At 46.1% G+C, this 6418-nt stretch overlaps 1 pseudogene; it reads left to right on the top strand.

Moving 5' to 3' along the window:
- Positions 1 to 2693: 2693 nt before the first annotated feature.
- On the top strand, positions 2694 to 5985 carry LOC101653661 (annotated as a pseudogene).
- The last annotated feature ends 433 nt before the right edge of the window (positions 5986 to 6418 follow it).

The following is a 6418-nucleotide window of genomic DNA, read 5'->3' as shown; positions in this document are numbered from 1 at the left end:
CGCCACGTCGCCCGCGGACTGCGGCAGCGGCGCCGGGCGCTAGGCGGGGCCTGGAACGGACCTTCCTCCGCCGGGTCCCGCCGGGCGTGCTGCCGGCTGGCGCTGCCCGCTCTCCTCGAGCGCCTCCCGGTGTTTCCCAGAAAGGCACGTCCGGGAGCGACCTCGCACGCCGAGATCGCCGGCCTCCTTTCTTTCCCACCGGCGCGCGCCGTCCTTCCCGTTCCCCGCCGAGCTCGGGGAGCGCCGCCCAGCCCAGCCGCCTCGCTGCACTTTAGCCCTGGAGGTGGGCGTGGGAAGGGCCGAGGAGCGGCCCGGGCGGAAGCCGAGGGCCCTGGAATTCCCTGGGCAGCGGCGGGGAGCGCCCGGAGCTGCGGGGGCTGGGCGCCCCGGGGCCGCGTGGCGAGAGTGGGCGACGGCCAGATGCCGCTGCGCCCGGGGGAGGGCAGCGCGCTCGACTTCTTCGGAAGTTCTCCAACACCGCCCGCCCTCCGCGCGGCTGCAGCCCCTCGTCCCGGCTCGGCTGCCTGCGGTTCCCGGGGCTGCACCCCGGGACCTGCCAAACGGAGAAGACCGCCCTAACGACCTGGGCTTCTTCCGGACGGCCAGCTAGTGGGACACCCAGTCTCTCCCGTTGTGATGTGCAGTTTGTTTGTATGCACCTTTGGGAGCCGAAGAACTCTCGGCGGTTTGAAGAGAGGTGCCTTGAGTTTTCTTGATGGCTTTCTGTGCAGTGGTGTGTTTGCATTTTAATAAGATCCGCTGTTCTAAAACGTTAATGCAGCTACCTTCTAATTCAGTCTTGAGGAGGGGAACGAAACTGTAACACGCTGTACCAAAAGAATGTCTTAATGGAGATGACGGAATTGTTTCCCTTACAGTGCTCCCCTCTGTAGACCACTAAACCGCAGTCGTTTGGATTTTACAATTGATGTATTACGAGGGCAGTCGTTACAAGGTAAACTGCGTATTTGTACATTACACGCCGGGGTAACAAGCTTTCCAGACTAAACACATCTTTAAATGAGCCCTTCTAATTTTCATTGTTGTGGTATACTGTAGTACCCTAAGTGCCTGGAGGGCAGATACTTCCGCAGGCACTTAGCTAAGGACCTAACTACAGGTATTTATTTGTTACGTTAATAAAGTAGATTCTAGCAGTTGGAGTCTGATGCAGACCAGTCATTCTCAAATATTTAATCTGAAGACCCCTTAAAGTCTTAGAAATTGTTGAGTTTCAAAGAACTTTGGTTTGTGACAATTATATTTATAGATATTTACTACATTAGAAATTAAAACAGTTTAAACATTTTTAAGTTTGCTAAAGTAGCTGTACATTCATGATGTTAACCCATATAACACATTTGTATGGAGGATTTTCCAGATGGAAAAGCAACTGAGATGAATGGCATTCTTCTGTGTTTTACGAATCCCTGAGAAGCCTGGCGTAGTAGAAAACAGCTGGATTTTCATATCTACTGTGCATTTAGTCTTACTGTCAGTTATTGTCATTGAACTATCTGAAGAAAATCTGATCTTACACAATTGCGAAAGGCAAGAGTATTTTGATGGATTTTTCATGTAATTGTGGATATTCCTCGATAGAACATCAAATTGGATATGTGGTCATTTGTTAAAGGCTGGCTTCAATAGGAATTCAAAGCTAGATATGAACTTTTTTGCACCAGTATGTTAAAATTCTACTGGTCTATCTTAAATTTTGAATGACTCTTCTATCTTAAGAGCAATATTGTAATAGCATGTGTTTGTCATTTGGAAAATACTGAGTCATTGAATTAGACTGATTTTCCAAATGCTGGCACATTGCACTACATATAACCCCAAGTAACACTTATAGATGTCACCACTGATTTTATTAGAAAAGTACAAGGAGTTGGAAGCTGTCAGGCTCAAAATAATAGATGCAAGTTTTCCAAAATTCTAATACTCAGTTCAAACCTGGATTTTTATCACTGGCAAGAAGATCTTTTTTTCTTCTATATGAATGGCTCACTTCAAAGTTCCCTTTGAAGAAACTGTTTGCCGAATGCAAGTGTAAATGATCATCGTTCATCTATCAGTTCTTTTCAATAAAAATGCTGTTCTTGGAAAAACCGGCAAATGATGACAGAAAAATCATGCTCGTTCAGCTTGCCCTGTCACGTGCGTACTTTCCTCAAGGCACCCGGTGACTTTGCTATGCTGGTATGCAGCTGATGGACACCTATCCTTTCATCACAAGGAGCAACTCATAGCTTGTACTGCTTCATCACAAACATTTTGGATGATATTCTTGAGATCATTGTAGATTTACATGCTCTTCCGAGAAATAATACACAGAGATGTAGCATATCCTATACCTGTTGTCCTCCATTGGTAATGTTTTATAAAATTGCAGGATAGTAACATACCCGTGATAATTGGCAATAAACCCATCAGTCTTTGCAATTTTACGTGTAGTTGGTGTGTGTGTGTGTGTGTTTATGTGCAATTTTATCACACCTACCTGTCTTGACCATTGGTCTTACTGTGGTGGCTGACATATTGCTGTGATGCTGGAAGCCATGCCACTGATCCTTCAGACATCAGCCGGGCCACCTAGGGTGGATGGATTTCATTAGGGCTTCTAGAGTAAGACCAGGAGGGAAGGTTGGTTCTGCTCCTGGTAATTAGCCAGTGGGTCAGAACAGAACATCATGCACCGGTCCTTGCTTCTGACTCATCGTCAGGACCATCAGTTGCTGGAGGACACTGGGTTTGGTGAAGCGGAATGCCAGAAAGGGCATGGAAGAAGACCCTTAATGACCCATGCTGGTGAGGATGCGGGTGCCGCAGGCTGGGCCAGTGTTTGCTTCCGTGGTGCATGTGGTCGCCTTGAGTTGGAGTCAGCGGGTTGGCAGCTATGTAACAATGTAATTTCATCACACTTGGTTCTATCACCACAGTCGAGAAACAGAACCAGTCTAGTAACACAAAGGATTCTCTCGTTTCCCTTTGATAACCATACCCACCTCGGTGCCCCACATTCCCTCTTTAACAGTTAACAGCCACTAAGCTAGTCTCCATTTCAAAACTTTTGTCATTTCAAAAGTATTATATAAATGGACTTTGAGAGTTGTGTTTTCTCAGCAACCCCATTTTCCTGGATATTTATCCAAGTTGTTGCATGTATCATAGTTTCTTCCTTTTTTTTTTTTTGCTGAGTATTTCATAGTAGAACTGTACCCCCACAAAATTATTTATCTATTAAAGGACATTTGGGCTGTTTTCCAATTTTGGTTATTATGAATTAAGTTTCCATGAATATTTGTGTATAGATTTTGACATGAGCACAAGTTTGCATTTCTCTGGGATCAGTGCCCGAGAGTGCAGTGGTGCGGTGGTATAACCATTGCTTGTCTAGTTCTCGAAGAACCTGCCAGACTTTTCCAGAGTGGCTGTGCTATTTTCATCGGGGACCTTAAAAAGTGAAGCTGATACTCTTTTACTGCTAGTTTGTTGAAATGAAGGAAACTGTGAGTAAATGGCGAGGGGACACCTCTGGCCTCCTTAGACTACCCCAGGGAGAAGGAGATGCCAAAGCCACCACAGCCCAAGACTGGTTGCCGTAAGGCAGAGGGCAGGCTTGCCTATACCCAGCATCATTCTTGACCCTGTTCTGATACCAAGCATTCCTTCTATGCCCTCTCCCTTGCAATGGCCACACAGAACCCACAGATAACACTCATCATTATGGGGGCTTGTTAGGGACGTTAACAGGTTCCCACAACTGTACACTAGGTCAGAAAACATTAAGGGTGCTGGTGTTATTCGACAGCAGCGCATCTCCACAGCCAGCAGCAAAGTCTCTCTGGTCCTCAGCTTCTCAGTGACCCACCCCTTTGGGCTCTGCCTCAGTGGGGCCAGGAAGCCTGCCCGAGGCTCTTTGTCTGCCTTAACTGCTCTGTGGTCTCTGGGCTATGGATCCGCTGCTGCCTCTGCCATGTCAGGCAGGGAGCTTCCACGCACTCTACTGGTGGTTCTTCTGTCTTGGCATTCAGGAATTTCTGATCCTGCTTCTGAGATGACGCTCCATACCCAGGGGAATAATGGAACTGACCAATCCCCAAGTTAGAGTCCTCCACGCCTTCTGTGCATGGACCCACCCCATCATTCAATGGGCGTTACAGAGAAATGGATAGAGACGCCAGAAGTGGCTTCACTTCACCACACACTGCCACTGCCTTTGAATAGTGATTTGAGGCCAGTGATTTTATCCACGATTACTTTTGCACTATTTGTATATCAAGACAATGCAAAAAGCTGTAATACTTAGTAGCATTACAGTAGTGACCTTTCAAACCTTTTAAGAGAGGTGGGTAATCAAAAACTAGGAGGACGTAGAGATCCTGGGGTTGTTGGAGGAACAGCAGTCTAGCTGCGAGATATTTCTTAGATGCAAAAGAAGGGCTAGCGAGCTGGTGGGACAAGAGGAAGGTAAAAGGAAACAGGAGAGATCTAGGAAGCAAAGCTATGGATAGAGGTATAAACATAGGTATATACATATGTAAATCTATTTTAAAATAGAGGTATTGGTCTATACATGTATTTATATGACAATACATTGAGGTAGTGGACTGACTTTGGGTCTCTGCTCAAGCTCTCCCTCAATGCAAGAACACTTTGTTTTAACAACCTGACATTCTGTGACGCTCACTCTCCCTACATGATCGCTGAAGACAAAATGGGTGCATAAGCAAATGTGGTGAAGAAAGCTGATGGTGCCTGGCTATATCAAAAGATAATAGCATCTGTGGTCTTAAAGGCTTGAAATTAACCAAGCGGCCATCTAGCAGAGAAGCAACAAGCCCACATGGAAGAAGCATATCAGCCTGTGCAATCATGAGATGTCGACAGGAACAGGTAACAGGCATCAGAGGACCCAAAACAACAGCAAAAACATTGTTGAGGACGAGGGGGGTTGGAGCAGAGACCCAAAATCCATAGGTAGACAATAGGAACATCCCCTCACAGAAGGGTTACAAGGAAGGGATGAGTTAACCAGGGCACAGTATAGCACCGATGAAACACAATATTCCTCTGGTTCTTCGAGGCTTCTTCACCACCCCCACCCCCTTACTATCATGACCCCAGTGTTGCCTTTCAGTTCTGGCTAGACAGGAGCATGCACACTGGTACAGAGCTCATGACACAGGGAACCCAGGTCAGATAAACCCCTCAGGAACAGAATGGGAGTAGTGGTACCATGGGGGTAGGGAAGAAGGAGGAATGGATTGCAATGATTGATGCATTAACAGCCCCCCTCCCCCAGATGAACAACAGAAATGTGGGTGAACAGAGACAGCAGTCTGTAAGACATGAAAGTAATAATTTATGATTTATTAAGGGGTCATGAGGGTGGGGGAAGGATACCAAGGGCTCAAGTAGAAAGTAAATGTTTAGGAAATGATGATAGCAATGTATGTACAAATATGCTTGATACAATTGATGTATAGATTGTTATAAGAGCTGTAAGATCCCCAATAAAATGATCTTTAAAAAAGGAAAAGAGAGAGAGGTAGAAGTTTTGCATTGGGCTGCTCACCATAAGGTTAGCAGTTCAAAACTACCAGCTGCTCCTAGGAAGAAAGAGGAGACTTTCTACTCCTGTCAAGAGGTACAGTCTTAAAGCTAGTGTGTGGCTCCGTGTGGTCTCTCTGAGCTTCCACGCTGGTGGACTGTGGCCAAGGCCAGAAAGTACAGAAGGTGATGGTGTAGCCCATCGACCTCATCTCCAGATATTTGCAAAATAGATCCTGCATTCGGGTGTGGCTCTATGAGCAAGTGAATATGCGGACAGAGGGCTGTCTCATAGCCTTTGATGAGTACATGAACCTTGTATTAGATGATGCAGAAGAGATTCATTCTAAAACAAAGTCAAGAAAACAACTGGGACGGATCATGCTGAAAGGAGATAACATTACTCTGCTACAAAGTGTGTCTAACTAGAACTGATCATTGAAGCAAGAAGCTGAGGGCAAGAGCTCCCCACTCCCCCTTTTTAAGTGTTCTTTGTTATGGATATAGTTCTAAAACATGGCTCATAGTGTTTTGATTACCCTTAGGTTCTTACTGAACCACAATAAATGGCCTCAGTGTGGGGGGCAAGAGGGGGAGGTACAGTCTTGGAACCCCACTGGGACTGTTCTGCCCTGTGCTAGAGTCACCATGAGTCGGAACCACCTTGAGGGCAGTGAGTTTGAGTTGACACGGATATTTACAACAGTATTTGCAATTTCCCGTAAAGGTGCATTTTAAGTGCTTGCTGTATTGTGTGCTTTCTGAGTTGGGAGTGTTTTAGTAGGACTTAATATGGACTTGGGGAAAAAGTGACTTTCAGCCACTAAAGATTTTTCCCTTATAATGAGAGAACTTCAGAAAG

Source organism: Echinops telfairi, unplaced genomic scaffold (genome assembly GCF_000313985.2).
Source record: "Echinops telfairi isolate 266 unplaced genomic scaffold, ASM31398v2 ScPeMD7_7467;HRSCAF=8505_1, whole genome shotgun sequence".
Classification (NCBI taxonomy): Eukaryota; Metazoa; Chordata; class Mammalia; order Afrosoricida; family Tenrecidae; genus Echinops; species Echinops telfairi.
This window is presented reverse-complemented; position numbering and strand designations above follow the sequence as displayed.